The 24,018-nt window shown below is 35.8% G+C and overlaps 1 pseudogene; it reads right to left on the reverse strand.

The window, feature by feature from the left end:
• Nucleotides 1-19,896: 19,896 nt before the first annotated feature.
• On the reverse strand, nt 19,897-20,809 carry LOC149250788 (histone H4-like; annotated as a pseudogene).
• Nucleotides 20,810-24,018: the final 3,209 nt, after the last annotated feature.

Consider the following 24,018-nt stretch of genomic DNA (forward strand, 5'->3'; position numbering starts at 1 on the left):
ATTATGGGAGAATAGCAGCACCTCTAACAACATTATCGAAGAAAGATGCATTTTCATGGACTCCGGAAGCAACAAAGGCCTTTGAACATCTTAAAGAGGCAATGTGCCAAGCACCTATCTTAGCTACACCGGACTTCACAAAAACCTTTACTGTGGAATGTGATGCTTCAGGAAATGGAATTGGTGTTGTTCTAATGCAAGATGAAAGACCCATTGCTTTTGAAAGTCGTCCAATCAAGGGAAAGTTTTTAAGAAAATCTATTTATGAGAAGGAAATGTTGGCAATACTCCATGCACTTAAGAAATGGCGACCCTACCTAATGGGAAGACACTTCAAGGTAAAAACGGATCATGATAGCCTTAAATACTTTTTAGAACAAAGATTATCCTCTGAAGAGCAACAAAAGTGGGTCACAAAGATGTTGGGTTATGACTTTGAAATCATCTACAAAAAAGGGAAGCAAAATGTGGTGGCAGATGCACTCTCAAGAAAGGATGAGGATGTGGAAGCATTGTTGTGCGCCATTTCTATTATCCAACCAGATTGGATAAACGAAGCAAGGGAGGAATGGAAGAATGACGAAGAAGTGAGGGAAATTATTAGAAAGCTACAACAAGATTCCAGTACGTCTGATACATTTAGCTGGCAAAATGATTCGTTATGGTACAAAGATCTCTTATACCTCTGTAAGAATTCCCAGCTAAAACAAAAGATTCTTATGGAATTGCACACTTCTCCCTTAGGAGGGCACTCAGGATTTTTAAAAACTTACCACAGGGTTAAGAAGGAATTTTTTTGGGATGGCCTTAAATCAGATATTCAAAAGTTTGTGGCAGAATGTTTGGTTTGCCAACAAAATAAAGTTGAAACAATTAAGACACTGGGTCTATTACAACCTTTATCCATTCCAAGCCAACGTTGGGAGGAGGTTTCAATGGATTTTATCACAGGTTTACCCAAGTCTGAGGGAAAGAGTGTCATCATGGTGGTAGTTGACAGACTTACCAAGTATGCAGACTTTTGCACATTATCACATCCATTTTGTTGGACACCTAATCCTAAATGGGTTAGTGTGGAAGCCAAATAGACAAAGCAGTCCAAGAGACCTTGGGATCTGAAACCGAAGAGTCATATGTTGTACTATAAATGTATATCTCATGTTAATAAAAAATGAACTCACATGATTTATCTTTCCTATTTCTATGTTTCCATGTGTGTTTAACATGGTATCAGAGCAGGCGATTGCTGGTCCTGCTCCAATTTGAGCCATTTTTTTTGTGGCCTCTATATGCATATCAGTTATGACATTTCTGTTCACTGTCCATAACACTCCATTAATTCACTGACAGTCAGAAATTTGATGCTTTTACTCTATCCATTCCTTGGATTATCTCTCTGTTGCGCCTAATCGAAATTCATGCACATATATGCATTTTTCTGTCAAGACTGTGCCTTCTGTCTAGACTGCGCCACTCTGATTCACTGCCCTGACATCATATAATCTGTTGCCATGGGTGCCAAATAGTATATCAATCTCGGGTGGAATTGAGAAGAACGTTCAGGTAACGGTAAAACCTAGAAGAAAAGAAGCCTGATAGCTCTGACGCGAACACATTATTCACATACATACAAAATGCTGCTTTTTGCATAGAATCCACTGCGTCTCTGCCAAGCCTGTGCTGCCTCTGTCAAGTTAGCGTTACTGAAACAATAGCCATTACACCGTTCTGCTAATATGCTTGAATAGCCATTACACCGCATACTTGTAATAGCCATTACATCGTTTCACAGAATTTAGAGTCTCAGGGTGAGAAACGGTGCATCTCCTGGCAAATAATAGTGCATTTTATGTGTTCTTTTGTCCCTGGTCATGCAATCAACGATAAGACGTTGGAATTTGAGAAATGATCATGCTAAGTACCGGCTTTTGAGTAATTTAGCCGCTAAAACTCTTCAATGAGGTAAGGGAGTTTTTTCGTGATACAAAGGTCGGTGATTATTTTTCGGTGGAGATTGCTTTTGGTTTTTTATTAAGCCCAAAGGATTCTGTGGAACGGGCTTCGAACCTCGGCGGGCTGTTTAGGCATATGCATTTATGATATTTGCTCGTATATATCTGTAAAGACGGACATTGCAGGCGACATCTAAAAGTCTGTACAGAAAAGCTTTATATAGGAACTCGTGCAATTTTACGGAGATATTTGTATAACTTTTTTTATATGCATCAAATAAGATCAAATGTATAGAATATTTGAAAACCTTGGTCTGAAATTTGTGCGGCATATTTGTAGCATTTTGCCGTGCATAGAGGTAATATGAGAAAACATTTATAAGCTTTGAAAAGAAAAGCTTTGAATGAAAATTTGGGCAACTGTGAGTTGTAAGGCCGGTGAAATATCTTTACAGTTAAGCTTTGCACAGAAAACCTTGCAGCGGATCTTTGATTGGCATCTTGCTTATTTTGTCTCGTGCTCTCAAGCAGATTTACCTATCATCTGTTGGATTGTCTCGTGCTCTCAAGCAGATTTACTTGTCATCTGTGGGAATAATCTTGTAAATACTTTGTAGTTATTGTTTCAAGAGAAATGAATAGAGATCAACATGAGCACCTTTGTTTTTGAAACGATGAAGAGGAAGCGTTTTGTTATTGTTTATGCACTCATTATTTGTTGAACTATATTGTAGATACGCTTCTTGTTTAAAAATAAGTCACTGCAGGGATGGCCTTGCATATGGCTTATTGGATTATATTGTAGTCACAACCACTCTGGTGGATAGTGGATGTGAGACCACTGCAACAGCAATTGAATCGACATTACCATTGCATTGTCTTCCAATCTAAGAGTGATTAAAACGTCAGAGAAGAAAGGCAGAGACCCACATCAATTCTGGAAGCCTTGAATGGTGCGCTGGCACTATTTCATTATGTTGCGAGTTGTTTTGAATTGAAGACTGCATTAAATGCTGTGTTGAATGGTAGCGCAACGGAGTTTTGATAACGCAGAGAAGGGATGTGCAGTGCTTCATAAGGCCCTGGTAGGTATTTTCAGGGGTTGATTCCAGGGATAGAAATCTTCCATCCGGCCCGCGGTGCCTCTGTGTTCTTCTCTCAAAGGGGGGATTCATAAACCTCAGCATCATCATCTTGTTGCTACACAATACCGGCTCTAGCTCAGAAATTCATGTGAAGGGGATTTTAGTGGGGTCGGTTGCTTCGACCATCGAATTGCTGTGGTGTTCACTTTTGTATTATGATTGCTAATGTATTCGTTTCGTGCTCTTTATATCTAAGTTGAAGCCCAAAGAAACGAGTTGAAGCAATCTTGGTATGTATGTTGAATCCATGCATTGATCTATTCCCTGTGTATGTGCTTCTCATTATACGCTGAGACTCCTGATTATAAATTCCTATTGTAAGCCCCAATTATCATGTGTGGACTATGGTGAAAGTTGTGGAATTTTTTTGAAGCAATATTGTTTAAACCTATGTTGAATGAGGCATTGAAGTGTTTTTAAGGGTGGAAAATGTGTTCCTGAATATCTCGTGTGGAAAATGTCCATGCTAAGAATGCTTTTCTAGCTACAAGAGGAACATGACCAGAAATATGTGCTCCACAATCTGAGTTTGAATTGGAATTATTCTCCATGTATGTGAACCGAGAAGAGCAAGAGGCATCCTGTACTGCTGTAGTAGATGAAAGTTCTTCTGGTTTGTTGATCATAAAGATCTTCTTTTTGACTTAGTTGTAAGCTTTTTTTGACATCAAGCTCACCAGTTTTATTTCCAACAATTCTCTTTGCTACCAGTGGTTTTTTAACTGTACTTGCAATAGCTGGAGGTGGAAGACCTACTTCAGCTTTAGAAGGAACTGCTTGAGAGACATTGCTGCAGTTTTTGATACTCTATAAAACTTATATTCAAGAGACAGTGTTGATGAGCTAACGAAATTGGGTGTCAGAACTTGGTCTATTGTAGATGCTATTACTGAGATTATATGTCTATATCAAGTGTTGAGATATAAAAATTTTCAATAAGAACGAATCTGCATTATCTAGTTTGCTTTCTGGTATTCTGGTTTCAGCATCTTCGAATTCTACCTGTTGCTTCTTGTTGCACACTGATCATTTGCTGCACACTTATAAGGATATTGCTGTGTACTGTGAGTGGGTATTACTTTTCTGCATTAAGTAGTAGTTTTGATCAGTTTTTAACGCATAAATGGCCAGAATCAGTGAAGTATTAGAGTTCATGAAAACTCTTATACAATCTACTGTTGATGACACATTACAAATCAGCAAAGGATCTCTCTCAGAAATTCAGACATGTCTACAAAATGCACAGGAAAAGATCGATTTTTTGCAGCTTGAATCACAGCTACAACAAGAAGAGCTACATCAAAATAGACACCATTTTGAACCTGTTTTTGTTCAGAACATTGAGACAACCACCCATTAGTAGCATGTTAATAATGTTATAGTTCATTCAAATAAAGCAGCAGTTGTATATGCAGATGCAAAAACTCAATCTGCACTTCCCAAGCCCATCATCAGACCTTGGGAACAGCTTGTCCACAACAAGCACAAAACTGGTCTTGGATATGACAAGGACTTGTCCTTTCATATTCCAGACTATGCCAAGCCCATTCAGTTTCAGAGTGCTGGATTCATTCATGATAGTTCACCTACTCCTCATGACAGTTCAGCTTCAGCTGTTCCAGACTCTGCCCCTCTTCCACAGCAACAACAACAACAAAAACAACAGATCGTGAAATGCCAACACTGTGACCGAGTTGGTCATCTAAAAGATCACTGTTTTGATCTTCATCCATGTAAGCACTGTTATAAAACCAGCCATTCTTCACACAGATGCTTCAGAAATAAACATCCTGCAAGAACAAAGATTCATCTTGGATGGATCGCTTCTTGGCAATGGGCATCAACAGCCAAGAAGATATTCCAAACACATGTCAGAACTTGTTCCAGAATATTGAACAGTCTTGCAGTTGAGTTTTCTCCATCTTCTCACCTTGTACCTGACAGGGGGGGAAATGATGGTCATCTACAAGCTTCAAAGTCACATCAAGCGAGCCTGAGCCACAACCTGCCACACCAGTTTCAGAGTTATAGCCAGAGAAAAAGATGCCCCTGAGCATGCCTTCAGTTGGAAATCTGGGACACTTCCTCTAGCAGAAGACTTCAGCTTCTTGCCAGTTTTGGAAGAGTTCCAGGAACACAATTGAGAACACTTCCTCTAGCAGAAGACACCAACTTCTTGCCAGTTTTGGAAGAGTTCCAGGAATTGCATTAAGCATTCCAGAGTTGTTGGTCATCCTTAAACCATCACAGGTTGAGACTTCCCTTTTCAGGTTGAAGTTTTACCTTTTATGCGGGGTGAGACCTCCCTTTTATGGTTGAAGGTTTCCCTCTTTAAAACAATAGGATCACTTCCTCTAGCAAAAAACTTCAATTTCTTGCCAGTTTTGGAAGAGTTCTCGGAACTGCACTAAGCGTTCCAGTGTTGGTGGTCATGCTTAAACCACTGCCCTTTATACCAACATTTCATAGAGCACATTCAGCCTAGTGCTGCCATGCATTTTTTGCACATTTTGTATTATAGCTCTCTTCTTGGACTCATACATAACCCTTCGGATTAAGGGGGGAATGTTGGACACCTAATCCTAAATGGGTTAGTGTGGAAGCCGAATAGACAAAGCAGTCCAAGAGACCTTGGGATCTGAAACCCAAGAGTCATATGTTGTACTATAAATGTATATCTCATGTTAATAAAAAATGAACTCACATGATTTATCTTTCCTATTTCTATGTTTCCATGTGTGTTTAACACATTTAAAGCCAGTACAATTTCTACTGCATTTATGGAAACAGTTCAAAAGCTACATGGAAACCCAAAGATTATTGTAAGTGACAGAGATCCTATTTTCACTGGAAATTTTTGGATGGAATTATTTTCTTGTCTTGGTTCTCAGTTAGCTCATAGCTCATCTTATCATCCTCAATCTGATGGGCAAACCGAGATAATAAACAAATTTTTGGAAGGATATCTTTGTTGCTTTGTATCTGATAAAAATACACAATGGGTCAAATGGTTTCCTCTGGCTGAATGGTGGTATAACACTTCCTTCCATACAACAACAAAAATGACCCCATTTATGGCACTTTATGGGTATCAACCACCATCCACCACATCATATTTAAAAGAAAATTCTAAGGTTTAGGGAGTGGAACATCACATCGAACATCAAAAACAAGCCCTCCAACTCTTAAAGGATAACCTCGTGTTGGAACAAAATAGAATGAAACAACAGGCAGATCAAGATCGTAGTGAAAGAAGTTTTGATGTAGGTGACTGGATATTCCTTCAGCTACAACCATATAAGCAAATGTCCCTAAAGCAAGCTAAGAAGGATAATAAATTATCACCAAAGTATTATGGTCCATACAAGGTGTTGCAAAAGATTGGTACTATGACATACAAATTCGAGCTTCCTGCAGCTTCTCAATTGCACCCAGTTTTCCATGTTTCATGTTTAAAGAAGGTTATAGGCGACAAGCTCCCAGTTCAAAAAATATTGCCAGAACTTGACGAGGAAGGAAAAATTATATTGGAACCAGAAGCAGTCACAGAAACAAGAACTCGACAGCTACGAAATCGATCAATTTCAGAGTATCTTATCAAGTGGAAGAACTTATCCGCTGAAGATTCCACATGGGAGGATGAGAATTTTATGCAGAAGTATCCAGAACTACGCAAGCGTTGAGCACAACACTTTTTTGAAGGATAGGGGCATGTTGGGTCCCTATAATACTAGTGATTACCCCATTACTATTGTAGTTATACCCCTTATTTATATTGTTGTGCCCCTATTACCCCCATATTGTTATTTATGTGCCCCATAGAATCCCTCTATTGTTATTTTTGTGGCTTTATATTATTATTGTTAGGTCAGCTGGATTATATTGTGACTCCTTAGACTCCTATATATAGAAAGGAGGTTTTGTCATTTGTATCATCCAAGAATTGTTCATTTATGTAATGTAAATGAGGTTTCCCCCTCGAAGAGGCTGAATTATAAGGCGTGGATTTATCTTTTCTATGTTTTCTTGAGTTGGTTTCATAACACCCAACATTTACCACACACTCCAGAGATGTGGGTTCCTGGAAAACCATTTGACCACATCCCCCTTTTGGGGAAAGACGGGGCAACATTTCCCTGGTGTGAGAGAAGCATTTTACCAAAAAGGAGATGTTTGGTGGTCCCTCCCCCAGAACAGGGATGCCCAGACCCCTCACATCAAATTGTTTGTTCAATAAAATGAAGATACCAAAAAAATAGGAGATTTAGCTTTGAGGACTCTGACTTTAGTAATTAATAGTAATATTACATTCTTGAAGTAAGGTGAAAATTCTCAAGTGACACTCCTTTATATCACAGTATACTTTAAACTGTTTCGAGATTTTTGAGGGTGATTCTGACCTCATCAGACATCATATGGAGAATGTAAAATTTTATATCCCATTCAGAATTCAGCAGACTAAAGTTTAAACATATTTCATGATTTGGAAACATTATAGTGTTTCCACTTGATTCGACAATGATGATTTTGCATGGCCTGAATTGTTATTGTTGAGATTTTATCATTATTATTATTATTTTAATTTTGGAGATGGGGACCCTAACGTCCCCTGGTCCTCCCTGAATGTCTTTAAAATTTAGGGATGTTCCCACATATCTCCCTTTTAACTCCCCCCACCTCCACACCCCCCCATCCTGGAAACTTGGTGGAACATAGAAATATTCATGTGCATCACTTACACGATATGTTTGTTACTACTACAAATAATATCAACTCACCATCCATAATGAATAAATTGGTTAAGATTCTTTCTAAGATTCTCAAGGTCGACATTCAATGGTAATACCACTCCCTATTGCAGAGTGTTGTGTTCTACAATTCAGCCTGTTATATTATGCAATGTCTATGTGGTCTTTCCATCTCCACAATCTCTATTTGTAATAATTTGAATTGCACGATGCTAGATTATAGGTTATTGCTTTCAGAAATGTAGGTAGCAATTTTCTTGGATTCTGCAACTTAAGAAAGCAAATCTTCTAAATTCTACAATATCTGGTTATAGGGATGTTCATCACCTTATGAGCTATTATTGTGGATGCTACCTTGCAGGGATTTTCTTGTCATCTTCATTGCTCAATGCCCAATAGATGTGGGATGTTGCTTCTATTTTTCACTTCCATATTTTACTAATGCATAATAAACCTCTGACACTAGTGTACCTATTGTGATATTTCATAAATGCAGGTAGAAATATACCAAAACATTTTTGAGGGCCATTAGAAAAAAATATAGCAGTTGTACTATAATACTTCTTTATATTATAGTGATTTTACAAGGCATAATGCATACAATATTCTAAATACAATTCAAGTTTCAGAGGCTACCCGAAATTAGTCCCCTATTGGATGAGTATATACATTGGTGACAAGATCAAGTTGCGAGGAATTTCAATTTGCCTTCTATAGTGAGGGACTTGGTTAAGCTTATTTCCAAGCTTCTCAAGGCCATCACTAACTAGCAATGCAAATCTCTATTGAAGGGTGTTGTAGTATGCAATTTAGAATGTTGCATTTTGTGATGCCTGTCTGTGGATTCTGGTTATGCAACTCCCTAATGCATGTCATTGTATTTTGCAATTCAGGGTGATGTGCTTGTGAGAATTTGACTTGCACAATCCTAGGTTATAGTCTTCTCTCAGAAAGATAGGTTTAGTAGTTCTCCCATCTCCTGCAACTTTACAATGCAAAATTTCTAAATTCCACAATCTTGGGTTATGGGCATGTTTTGTAGTTCTCACATCTTCTGCAACTTTAGAATGAAAATTTTCTACATTCCACAATATTGGGTTATGGCCATGTTCCTGTTGCTTATGTGATTTCTCTATGCAACTACAAATTCTTGATGTTGATGCTACCTTGTAGGTGTTTGTCTATATTCTTCATACCAATTCCATATAGCTAACTTTGTACATTTCCTGGTCCCACTGCAAAAGTATTCAATTTCCATGATATAGAAAGCCATGTGTGCATCAAGTTTTATTTCCGGGAAACAAAAGGATGCATTGTAACAAAAGAACTCTAAAATGAATACATAATCAACAACTAGCAAATTATCAATTAACATGCAAAAGCAGCAAACTCATGGCCTGATTTCATGACAAGAATCTGATCATATCATCCCTAAAAAAATTCCTTTGTAGTGCCTTTGAACTAATAATAAATGTAAATGTTCACAAGTTTTTAAAAGGAAATTGTCCACAAGGACACACAAGTCAAAAGTGGCAATGACTATTTTCAACACATTTTACCCACCTTGCATATAAGAGTATAAATTATCCAAATCCCTAGTGAATTGAAAAAACATAATGCCAGCTAACTATTTTCTCTTATGGTTTGATTAGAGATCGCAAACATTTCTAATTATAGAAGTTTCTTTTATAGGAGGAAAAACAAAAACAAATTGGGATTATCTACCTCTCCTTGATTGAAACGGTCTAGAAAATATTGGAACTACTTTAGCAAAGATGATTTTGCACTGACCACCTTGTTCCCGAAGCTTTCGAACTGCAAAAGAAAACATCGAACATCGAGTTGACCTTCATCTTTGAGGCTGAAGCTATAACAAATCACTGCAAATTGATAGAGACAACACCATAGAATCTGAAATAAATTCAACATCGTTGCCCGGTACAATGTCTCTCCAACATAGAGCAAACCAAGAGTTTGAAGTAACCAGGTTAAATAAGAAAAATGAATTGTCATTTTGTCTTGAAATAGATGCATAGAGTATAGTCAAAAGGATCGGATGGAGCACCTGGAATCTCTGCACTCCAATGAGAGTGAGTGTGCTAAATCTAGTTAGAAGAACACCATCCCATGTAGGTATATGGAACAACATGTTAAGAGAAAATGCAGTTCTCAACACTACAGTAAAAACATGAAGGGACAAGAAAATTACAAACAATGAATGAAGTGAATGAAGTAAATTAGGGTAAAATTGTTAACCCTTATTCAGTTAGGGTTCTTGTACACAATTATTTATCGTTTAAACTTAGGAAACCGAATCAATGGTTTACCTATTGTATATATTGCATATTTATATGTACTATGTACATTATTTTTCATACCATTCTTAATAATACTGTGTAATTTGTTTTCCAATGAAAATCAATATTCTCTACATTAGTTGTAGACTTAAAAGTATAAACATCAAGACTACAAATAAGCAACATCCATCCTTTGTATCAATGTTTCAAATAAAACAGTTCATGAATGTAGAACTCAAAGTGTTGGGAATATAGGCCACAACTACCCAAAGAACATCTCTAGAAAAAACCAACTATTAAAGCCACTCTATCAACAAATGTCAAGGAATATCAAAAGCTTCCTAAAACCCACAAAAAAACAACACGCTTTTGTGTTGTGTGGTAACGATCCATCCCCCAAATAACACTCCTCAAAGTGAGAATGTAGTCAAGGATTTGATAATCTCAACAAAAATTCAATAATCATTCCGTAAAACTTATCTATATCTGTGTATGCTGATATATGAGCATCTAAGAGAGTTGAGTGAATCTCGCCTAATATATGTCCTATTATAATGGTTCTGCAATGTGCAGGTACTTGTGTTTAATGCATCACTGAACTTATGGATGGGATGAATAATATCATTGCTCCAAGATGGTCAAGCAAAGGCAAATAGCTTAGCTATGGTTGAGACAAGAGGTTTCATGCCATGAGTCAAACACTCAAATTATAAGCCTTCAAAATATCTTTCCTTATTCACCTATATTTTAGTAGATTTTTGCTAGGATTTCTATGGAGGTGAAAGAATCACATCAAATGAATCAAGGGGAGCACAGATTAGGTGATTGGTGGGGAATTTCATAAATTTAGATGCATGTCAAAACCCAATAATGAGATCAAAGATGGTGAAGATGGATTTTTTTGGTAACGAAATTTACCTGAGGGCTTTGGCTAAATGCCTCAATGCATGCAAAAGTTCAATTCTTTGTTTGGGTATCAAATGATGTTTCGTCCTCCTGCAAAGAGAAAAATATTTGAGGTGGGAGACCACTACTAGTTCAAGGTAATTCGCCATGGTGTGTGTGAGAATGATTTGCATTCTTCCTCGAACTACTTGGAAATTAGAGAAGTTCCATGAGATTTTGATGCATAGAATATTGGACCAGTGAAGTCGATAAGAGATTCCAAAGCTCTACCCTCATTGATATTTTTGCAAGAAGTTAATATTTCTCTCCAAGGATAATTAAAGGTGGATAGCAGGCATGAGCTAAGTCAAACACTGGAAATATGCCCAAATGTAGAAGGGCTAAAAATCAATGATACATATGAAGTCATGGAATGACATTGAGAGACAAGTCACAGGGCATCGGTCAACCAAATCAAGTAAATGGGTAGACATCAAAATTCTAAGTCCAAGAAAGAAGCAAGGTGGGAGCCAATATGTAGTCAATTAATGTTTTTCGACCATCATGGGAGTAGCTAATGCATACGTGGCTAAGAAATTATGCTGAAGAATTGACAGTTAAGAATGCATTTCACTTGCCTATGGCAATTAAATATGCCCAAATGCATCCAAATGGCTACCATCTAATTACTTCACTAGTCCATAAATAAAGGAGCTAGTACTTTGAACCATAAATCATCCTTTGTAATGTCATACATAGGTGTTTGAAGCCAAATTGTGTAAGCATTTGAGTTGCCCAATTAAAAAAATGTTCCCTACTTCAAATAAGTACAGACCAAGATAAATATATTCACTGTCTAATTTAAGATGATGCGAGAGTCTGGTGGAAAATTGTAAAGATGGCATCCCCATAAAGTTTTATCTATGTACATACATGTCCCTGTTTGTAGAGTTATACCAACTAATGAGATTGTACTGAGGGAGTCTTTAATAAGGTGGGCTAGCCACTTAAACACTTCACACCATGGAACTCTAAATTCCAATTCCAAATTGAATGACAACAAAATCCTGAAATTGGCCATAAACATCTCATGAGTAATAAGACTTATTCTATTAGGAACAAGAAGTCCCTGTAATAACATTTTTCATTGCAAATGGAGGCAACCATAACAAGACTTTGACCCAAGAGTTTTGCTCAATTACTACTACTTGTATCTTCTCTAGGATAGAGGCCAATAACTTGGGTGCACTAGTGTTGAACACAACAAAGTAAAATCAGTGGTATCTTTGCATAGTTCTTCTCTAATACAAACAATTTTTTTAAAGTTGTTTTGTTTTTATTCCAAGGAGTTAACTTGAAGCTAGAAGATATTTTCCAAGTCCAACAAAATGAAAAACAACACTCTTGTCTTACAGATGTCACTTGAAAAATTCAACAGAACCAATACCAACAAAAAGCTTCATAACCAACTTGCAATCTTCATAACCAACACAAGCTTCTGAATAATTCAATAGAACCAATTCCAATAAAAAGCTTCACAACAAACTCACAATCTTCATAACCAACACAAGCTTTTGAACCAAGGCATCAGAACCAATCAAATCGTATGCTTTAGACGCACTCATGAACTGAAGACCCTAGCACTGTCATCTTTGAACCTAATTCTTAGTGCATTGTTGACTAAAAAAGAGTAAAAAACATGTAGATTTATTGCATGGTTACTCAGTAAGGTTATTTTTTATAAGATTCATGGTTTTACACAATGCATAGTTCAATTCATTTTTAAAATATCCACGAAACTTTGCAACTACTTAGATGAATAATTGAAAATTGAAACTAAATTACTTTCACTAAGATACAGAGTTTTTTAGCAATTCATATGTAGCAGAATAAAAACATAGATAAAAAAAATGCACAATTTGACACACTTATTGTTCTCAGGAAACCCAACAGGGAAAAAACCCGTCTGGTTGACGTGGCTATTTTATTTATTATCTTGGTGCAATTGAATGTAGTACAAAGCAATTGGTACCTCTAAGAACATACTTTCTCCTTGTTGATCTAGCTTGGACTTCTCCTTCCAATCCTTCATCCCATCTCCTAAATCCTATCACACATATGATCTCCTATTACTTAGGACAGAAGCTCTCTACGCTCTCCACAAACAAGTCTCTCTCACAACTTGTGAGTTGTCTTGTCACAAACCTTTGTGTACAAAACAATCCATAATCCTTGTGCCTTCATCCTTCCTTTATAGGCCCAATTCGAACGTGCAAGGAGGCCCAATTCCAAATTTAGAACTCGAGTTTTGATTGCGAGTTAACTGAAAGTGTTACTTGTTGTCCTTCCAATCATCACTAGATTTATTAACTCGTTCTCTCTCCAATCAGCAATAGATATCTCACTCTCTCTTTTGTCAATCAAGACTGAAGACCACCTCGTTCTAATTGAACTGCTAACTGCCACCACGTTTTGCAGTCAAACTCATGAAGACTCCACTTAACTGAATCACCAACTCTACGCATGCAAACTTGATGATTATTCCAGTAAACTGAAAATAATCATCCTAACTAAAGCCTGAGTCATAAGGACAATTTGAGGTCTTCAGTCGCAAGCCAGGAGACCTTGCTCGCTACATTTTCAACACTCTCTCTTAGCAAGGAAGGTACCTCTGGAAGTACCTCTTCACTTGGATCTTCCTTCAACACCACCATGTTATCCGATGTTGCAGTTGCTTTGCCTAAATGAGAAGAATCCATTGCTTCTTGCTACAGAATCTGATCTAAAGACATGTTCCTTCCAACCATGCTCCTAGGATCCTACTCTTTAGAATTTATAAATGTTAGCTCATACCAATTGGTCGTGAAAAATCTGGAAGAGGCCTCCTACTCAATTTCTATCACTAACATCGATCTTGTGCTATAAGTTCTTCTAGCACTATTATGGATCTATCTTGGTCCTTTGAAACACCCACGAACACTACTGCCAATCCCCTGATCAGTACAGTATCCCTCTCTCCCTCTGAGGGTTGACCTCTGCCAATATTGTTGGTTGTTAGTAGTATATATTGACCTCTGCTCTAATACCATGTTAAAATTTCCATGAAACTTTGCAACTACTTAGATGAATAACTAAAAACTGAAACTAGTTTACCTTCACCAAGATACAAGGTTTCTTAACAATTCACATACATCGAAATAAAAACACAGAGATAAAAACACATGCACAAATCAACACTTATTTTTCTCAGGAAACCCAACAAGGAAAACCTTGTGTGATTGATGTGGTTATTTTATTGATTGTCTTGAAGCAATTTAATCTATTACAAAGCAATTTAACCCCCCTAGGAACATACTTATTCTCATGTTGCTGTATCTTGGATTTGCCCTGCCAACCCTTGATCCCAACTCCTCAATCCTAGCGCACCTATGATCTCATATTACTTAGGGCACAAGTTCTATGTGATCTCCATAAACAAGGCTCTCACACAACCTGTGAGCTCTGTCTTGTCACAAAACACTGTGCATAAAATAATTCATAGTCTATTAATCCCTATGCCTTCATCCTTCCTTCATAGGCCCAGTTTGAACATGTAAGGAGGTCCAGTTCCTAATTTATAACTCGAGTTCTAATTACGAGTTAACTAAGAGTGTTACTTGCTCTCCTTCCAATAGTTAATGGAGTTGTTAACTTGTTCTCTCTCCAATCAACACTAGAGATCTAACTCACTCTTCCTTCAACCAATACTAAAGAATAACTTGTTCTAACTTAACTGCTAACTGCCACCCCGTTTTGTAGTCAAACTTATGAAGACTCCACTTAACTGAAACTCCAACTCTATGCATGCAAACTTGAAGTTTATTCCAGTAAATTGGAAGTAACTCATCCTAACTGAAGTTGTCTCATGAGGACAATTTGAGGCCTTCATTGGCTAAGGCACAAGCCAAAAGACCTTGCTTGCTACATTTTTAACATTCCCTACCAAGATGGCTGCAATAAGGCAATACTGAAAGTGGAAGAAAATAATTTTGCAAAAACATCCATTAAAATGTTTTCCTTTTTCTAACAAAAATATGGGACATTTACAAGGACTATTTTCTTAAAAAACATTTACTAGTACATGAATTGGCAAGAAGTCCATATTTTAATGGGGTAACCTAGATTTTTAGGGACAAGAACACTAGGATGGCACATTAAAAGGATGTTCATCTCCAAGTTTAAACATTAGGCAGGCAGTTGTTCCTTGTCTCTTTTTATGTTATGTCGATGGACAGTAATGTAGACTCTTTATGAGTGGTTTGGCCAAGGGCAATCCACTTTTTTTACTTTTGCACTTGCTTATGGAGTGTGCAGTTGCAGCCCTCCTTTTTTGTATTAAAGCATTGTATATATTACTCTTATTAAAATTTTATAATGTGTAAAGAAAAATTCATATAACTAATCACAAAACCAGGAAAAGAGTCTCGCCTTCTTATTCTTGAGTCTTGCCTAGAAGAAGAGACCATATTCAAGTATTCAAGTACACATTTTCATAATCATGGAGAATTTATTGCCTTCAACATCAAATTACCATCAACATCATAAATTCAGAATGGTCATGCTTGAGGAATGCAAACTTCTAATGGAACCTTATTTCCTACATACATAACAAAATAATTACAGGCTATGATCATGGCAAAAATATGAAAGTTCTAAACTTATTTGTAGTCGGACTGAGAAACAATTGGTAGGTAGATGTAGCCCTATATCACTTGATGAAATACTGTACATAGGGCTCCCTTGATCTAGGTTGCACACAAGAAGTAAAAGACAGTCATTCAAAGGGAGACAAAATAGCTAATTAACAAATAACCATCATGCCAAAGACTAGAACAATGTCGGAAGTAAAAATGACATAGGATTAAAAGCTAATATGAAGGAAACTAAAAAATTCCCTTGTACCAAATAAGGTGAGTAAATAATCAAGTAAATGCAAGAAATGCTATGGCAAAACAAATCTAAAACCTGAAATTTCAAAGCATTCGAAAGGCTATTTTATTAGTGTCATTGAAGGGCATCAAATATAGTTATAAAGAAAGTTTCCACTCTCTTTCATATTTTTTTAGTTGAATATTGCTGTCAGTTGCAAATCAATTAATGCAGAAATTTCAAGTCTTACTAGTACCAAATTGACTGCCTTAAAATGGGCCTCTGCTACCATTCATGGTCCACCATCCAAAATTGCCACCCAATATAGAGGGTTTCCTCTTTCATTCAAGGGATCTTCTATCAAACTATTTACCACCTTAATAACATAAAGAGGTTGACCATTGTTATTTCATTGAATAGGCCATTATACCTAAAATCTCCCCTCAACTTGTGAGAGGCTTATCTCTGATGAAAACCTTCATTGAAATGAACAATGTAGTCTGCAATGCAAAACAGAAGTATGATTTTCCCTATGTAGTTCCTTCAGCTCCGGATATAATTAATGAACAAAATAATCACATCACATAGCTTATAAATAGCATGGGAAACTTATCAATTAAAACGAAACACACAAAACAAGAAGGTGAGGTGTCAATATGTTGGAACCAAATTAACAAAACCTTTGGGCATTGGCCTACAAATCTGTAAATTTCACCGAGGGCAAACTTTCCTATCATTTCTCTTTTGGTTCAATCAGCACTACATAGGTATTAATTCTTGAACAAAGTTAAGTCTTCCAAACTTTTTCACAAAATAACTTCAAAAATGAAATGATATTAATGTCTTCTCAGGACCAAAGAAAGGTGAATGGGATCAAGAATACATTCAGTACAACGCATCTCCTCAAAAAGAACAAATACAGGTTAACAATAATGTCGGAAGACAAATAAGAAAAAGAGGAGGATTTAACCATTGAAATGGACCTTGTAAAATGCATATAAGGAATAGTCAGGAAGAATAGGAGCATATAGAAGAGGGAAACTAGTCTTAGTCTCATCACTAGAAGAATCTTTAATATTGTTGACCATAGGGTTATTATTATTACACGTCATTTGGCAGAATTTGTTTAGTCACTTTCCACGAACAAAAGCAACAATTTTTGCTTCACAACATCCTATATATAGTTTATGTGACTAGACTCTGCCGCTTGACTTCCTATCACAAATCATGCAATTTTGGTGCACAGACTCTGCCGCTTGACTTCCTATCACAAATCATGCAATTTTGGTGCACAGACTCCCTAAGATGTAGTCCATAAACTCTTGATCATAGATCCAAAATACAAATATCTTGACCCTAGACCACATCCCATGAACTTGGGGTTGTTGCTCATTCGAATTTCAAATTATCTTATTAATTTGCACCATTATCAATTTCTCATCTTAACTTTTGTATGATGATTTTTTTTTCAAAATCATGAAATTTATTTTATCAGGCATCTCAGTGCTTTTTATCCATAATAAGTTAGGAGGATTTAACCATTGAAATGGACCCTGTACGATGCATATAAGGAATAGTCAGGAATAATACGAGCACGTAGAAGAGGGAAACCAATCTTAGTCTCATCAATAGAAGAATCTTTAATATTGTTGATCATAGGGTTATTTTTATGACACGACATTTGGCAGAATTTATTCAGTCACTTTCCACAAACAGAAGCAAAAAAAATTTCTTCACAACATCCTATATACAGTTTATGTGACTAGACTCTATCGCTTGACTTCCTATCACAAATCATGCAGTTTTGGTGAACAAACTCCCTAAGATGCAATCCATAAACTCTTGATCATAGATCCAAAATACAAATATCTTGACCCTAGACCACATCCCATGCACTTGGGGTTGTTGCTCGTTCAAATTTCAAATTATCTTATTGATTTGCACCATTATCAATTTCTCATCTTAACTTTTGTATGATAATTTTTTGTCAAAATCATGAAATTATTTTTGTCAGGCATCACAGTGCTTTTTATCCATGATAATTTAGGAGGATTTAACCATTGAAATGGACCCTATACAATGCATATAAGGAATAATCATGAAGAATATGAGCACATAGAAGAGGGAAACCAGTCTTAGTGTCATCACTAGAAGAATCTTTAATATTATTGATCATAGGGTTATTTTTATTATGGGGCATTTGGCGGAATTTATTCAGTCACTTTCCACAAACAAAAGTAGCAATTTTTTGCTTCACAACATCCTATATATAGTTTCTATGACTACACTCTATCGCTTGACTTCCTATCATAACTCATGCAGTTTTGGTGCATAGACTCCCTAAGATGCGGTCCATAAACTCTTGATCATAGGTCCAAAATACAAATACCTTTGATCTTGACCTTGGACCACATCCCATGCACTTGGGGTTGCTGCTCATTCGAATCTCAAATTCTCTTATTGATTTGCATTATTATCAATTTCTCATCTTAACTTTTGTATGATAATTTTTTTGTCAAAATCATGAAATATATTTTGTCATGCATATTTACTCAGTGCTTTGTATCCATAATAAGTTAGGAGGATTTAACCATTGAAATGGACCCTATACAATGCATACAAGGAATAGTCAGGAAGAATAGGAGCACGTAGAAGAGGGAAACCAGTCTTAGTCTCATCAATGGAAGAATCTTTAATGTTGTTGATCATAGGGTTATTTTTATTACAAATTCTGCCACTTTCCACAAAAAAAGTGGCAATTTTTGCTTCACAACATCCTATATATAGTTTCTTTGATTACACTCTGCTACTTGACTTCCTATCACAAATCATGCAATTTTGGTGCACAAACTCCCTAAGATGCAGTGCATAAACTCTTGATCATAAATCCAAAATACAAATATCTTTGATCTTGACCCTAGACCACATCCCATGGACTTGGGGTTGTTTCTCATTCGAATTTCAAATTCTCTTATTGATTTTCATCATTATCAATTTCTCATATTAACTTTTGTATGATAATTTTTTGTCAAAATCATGAAATTTATTTTGTTAGGCATATTTACTTAGTGCTTTTTATCCATAATAGGTTAGGAGGATTTAAGCATTGAAATGGACCCTGTACAATGCATATAAGGAATAGTCAGGAAGAGTAGGAGCACGTAGAAGACATAAACTAGTCTTAGTCTCATCACTTCGAAGAATCTTTAATATTGTTGATCATAGGTTTTTTTTTATCTTCAGTCACTTTCCACGAACAAAAGTAGAAAATTTTGCTTCACAACATCTTATATATAATTTCTGTGACTACACTTTCCAGCTTGACTTCCTATCATAAATCATGCAGTTTTGGTGCATAGACTCCCTAAGATGTAGTCCATAAACTCTTGATCATAGATCCAAAATACAAATATCACTCTTGATCATAGATCCAAAATACAAATATCTTCGATCTTGACCCTGGACCACCTCCCATGCCCTTGGGACTGTTTCTCATTCGAATTTCAAATTCTCTTGTTGATTTGCATCATTATAATTTCTCATCTTTTGTATGCTAATTTTTTTTTGTCAAAATCATGCAATTTATTTTGTCAAGCATATTTACTTAGTGCCTTTTATCCATGATAAGTTGGAGTTGAATTCATTTTCGATCCACAGAGTAAAATAAAATAAGATTACCTGATAAAGAAGTTTCGAAGGAAAATTGAGACCTAATGTTTACCAAACGAATGAAAAATGATAAAGCTGTGCTTTGGCCCTAGTGAAGCTAAACATCAGCCACTCATAACTGCAATTTCTAGCCTAAATATTAGCTAGAGCCTTCACTCTGGAAAGTGCTGAATGAATATTTTAAGCATTGTAAGCCAGGTAACAACATTTTATAACCTATGCCTGTACAAAATAACAAAAGCCCAACTAAGAATCTTACCGTTGAAGAAAACCGAAAGAAGGTTTCACCGTATCGAAGGCAAATGAGGTACGCGCACAATCACCTATGAACAGAAATCCATGTTAATAGAGGAATATGCACTGTGATACTCCAGTAATAGTAGGAATAGCAGGAATAGACGTTCAGTGGCAAGAACGGGCTGAAATTGATCCAATGCAAGATAAGATACCAAGAGTAGCAATTCAGCGTTGCTTCCGCACTAACAAGCTTACAAATTCCCAGAGAAAGCACAGTTGTGGCGTTTGAAAATGCCACCAGTAAATCATTAAATGAACAAAAACCCAGAGACCCATTCTTTAACCTCCAAAGCCATATAGGGTTCTGCTTTGCCTTTTCAAGGCGAAGAAAACATTCATGGCTGTTACAGTCTTTCTCCTAGCGTGCTCTGTGTAAGTAACTGCGTCACTAATGACATTCTCAAGAAAAACTTCAACACACCTCTCGTTTCTTCATATATGAGGTTGTTAATACGCTTGACACCACCTCTCCTGGCAAGACGCGTAATGGTGGGCTTCGTAATTCCCTGAATGGTATCATGCGGTACCTTCCCGTGCCTCTTTTCACCTCCTTTTCCCAAATCCTTGCCTCCATTTCCGCGGCCAGACATCTTGCCCCCTTCAACATCAATTGCCAATCACTCTGCTCGTTAGCCGCGGCAAGCATTCTTTTGCCAAACCTTTGCCTCCCTTTTCACAAAGCAATCTTTTCCCAAACCCTTTCTGAGGAACTACTAAGAGACACAAACGACAAGGGTTTCACAAGTACTAGAACCCTTACATTAAGAATAGGTGTCGTAATGGAGCAGTGAAGAGTCGCCTGCCGTAAAGCTTAGTTTAGATAAACAACAAGGAGAATGACCCATTTCTGTTTAATGGAGTTGCAGAGCCTCACCGAAGGAAGGTGAGGAGGAGAATGAACCTGGGAAGAACACACCAATTGAGGAGTAGTTACCTCAACTATCCTACAATGTTTTTCCACCGTTGATCGCAATCTTATTTTGGGTGAATGGTTGATCTACCAACACGTTAACCCTTCCGTGGAGAGGCCACGTCTCCGTGTTTGAGACAATGTTATCTCTCAAAAGATCGACACGTAGAGTATTGTCATGTTAAAAGAGTTGTGGAATAGCAACAAAATATGTATACATATGAAAACCTAATATAACCTTTATGAACCAAAAAATATTTCCATATCGACGAAGATTTAACCCGAGTAACACACAAGGGTGATAACACTTCCGTATAATATAAAGTGTTCCATGAACTTATATATAGCCATATGCTTGACATGCCATAACAATGAACTATCCAGCAAGTAGGACGAACGAGTGTTAATACAAGTTTCGAATAGAATGGGAATGTAATAACCATTAGTTATATGTAAAATAATTAGATAACTTATATAAATGACTGTGGTGCTAGAGTTAAAAGAAAAAAATAATTAGTTAGGAGTGGTTCAGTTGCTGACTTTTCTCTTATGAGGGGAGGACTGAACTTTTGAGAGATTTGTTCAAATATATTTTTTTTTGTATTTTTTAAACCATTTTATGTATATTTTGATTCATTAACAAACAACAAGTACATAATTTTTTTTTTGGGAAAAAATAGAATATCATGTAAATCATTTTAAAAATTTATTTATATCATTCTTACAATAACATTTATTTATAAATAACTGTAATCCTTAAAAGTAATTTATTATAAATAATCATAACTATTTAATTCCCTGAGTTCCCCATACTCATTATTAAATGGTTATTGTAGTAATTAGGTATAAATATAGTTATTTATAATGATAGAATTATAAGCATGTAAAAATGCCATAAAAATTAACATTTTCGGTGTTGTAATATATAGATATGTAACAAATAAAAGTGAAATATTAATTTTCTTAATAAAATAGTAATAAAGTATTTCAATTATTTAAAAAAATAATTAGAGCAGTTATATAAATTAAATGGCTAATAAAATATGATAAGAATCAATTTATGATAAGTATCAAAACACTTACTTCATGCTACATCTCATATTGTGAAGATTTTAAAAATCATAAAAATTAATTATATTATAACTTATTTATTTATTTATTATTATTATTAAGAAAAATAAGTAATATATGAGTTAAACATATATACATTTAAAAAAAATAACAATTTAAAATTCTATTAGAAAGGTGGAAAGGGTAAAAATTCATAAATTCATACCATCCACCTAATATCTATTGATTATTAAATTAAAATTGTGAAGACTCTATTACAAAATATGCATGCCTATGTGCCAAGTGGGTGTAATTTGGGTAGTAGGGACGAGTCACTGTTGTCCTCCCCACTGAGGTTTCGGTCCCACCAATATTGACATGCTCACTCCTTGGGAGCCATTTCTACATGAAAGATAATCCACTCGCCTAGACATGGGTGAGTTTTCCGCGGATGTAGCTAGTGTCGATCTCTGATATAGTGAACCATAAAAAGAAAATAGACATGCCTATGCAGATAAGTTTAAAAAATAAAGAAGAAAGATGTGCAAGAATACTGGTGTATGTTATGAATAAAAAGATTTTATTACTATTACATAACAATTTCATAGAAGTGGACTAAGATAAATTTCACATTGAACCTATGAAGTATAGATTAGTTTATTTGTGTTGGTTTTAGTTGTCGTCGGGTCATAGACTCAAATCTTCGGGGGAGGATTTTAGGGTGGAAACCATCTATGGGAGATAAAAATCATCCTATTGTATCCAGGCTTGACCAAGTCTTTCCCAATGCTAGTGATATCATCCTAAAGGTGGAAAAAAAAATTTTTGTCCAACAATAGGGTTGACATTAGCCTATGCTTAACCTAACTAAACAAAAAAAGGGATCAATTTTGTAATTTATGATGCATTTTTTCAACATGACAATGAAACATGATCCTTGAGGAACATCAAAAGTGATGGTAGAAATTCAACCAAAATAGCACATAAATTACACATAAGTTTACTGAGATGAATATCACATTGAATGAACATCACAACGCCACATAACCATTGAGAACATTAGAAAATGATACAAAATTCACATAATTTGACTAAGATCAATATCACAATGCATCATATTTTTCATGAACATCATAATGAAATATAAGCCTTGAGGAATATCATAAAGTAATAGAAATTCAATGTAAGAAACATAACAATTCCACATAAGTTGTATAAGATTAATATCACAATGCATCATGCTTTTCTAGAACTTGATAATGAAATGCAAGCCTCTAGGAATATCATAAAGTGATATAACCCATGATGAACATTATAATACAACAATACCATTATTGAATGTAAAATTTGACATTAATAAAAATATATAAGCTTCACAATGCAACATAAACTTTGGGAACCACGATCAAACATAATACTTATGGAATGTATCAATGCAACAAATCCCTTAATACATATTGTAATGTGACCCATATATTTAAGAACACAAAAATTCAATATAGGCTAACCAACATGAATAATGCAATGTAACATAACCATAGTCAATGATGATCAACCACTGAAAACCATATTAATATGGGCAAACATGATCAACCACAATCAATCATGGCCAACCAAGAGTAATTAAAGTCACCCATGGTTATGTTGATATATGCCTTGCGAGACAAACCAAGCCTTTGATGAGCCTTCATATTGCAATAAGTATCTTGCAACTCCCAAGGCTACCGACATAAATTATCAACCCGGGGTTCATACACACATAAGAGGTATCAGCACCATATGTGCAACATAGAATGCATCCTTCCTTTGATGTCATGATGTAATGGAGTGCATGTAATAAAGTCAAATCCTGAACTAATTGCAGAAAATGAAATTCTTGAAATGGAAACCTCAACGTATTGCAAGAAAGAAAGTACAAGGAAAGAATCCTATGCTAATTTCATAAAGTAAAGATCATGAAGTAAATGTCAACCATTACATTTTAAAGAGTTTATATCCATTAACAAAGTTCATTGGAGGTGGAAATCAAGAAATTCGTATTGTATTATCCAATACATAAATATGTCCACTAAACCAAATTGTTGAAATGTTTTGCATGGGTAAAGAGGCAAGTCCTAAGTGGTTTTTAGTCTTTCCTAATCATTCATTTAGAGGCTA

The sequence above is a fragment of the Pinus tabuliformis genome, chromosome 7, assembly GCF_031772625.1.
Source record: "Pinus tabuliformis cultivar Carrire ecotype Pingquan chromosome 7, CPIR1, whole genome shotgun sequence".
In the NCBI taxonomy this organism is placed as follows: Eukaryota; Viridiplantae; Streptophyta; class Pinopsida; order Pinales; family Pinaceae; genus Pinus; species Pinus tabuliformis.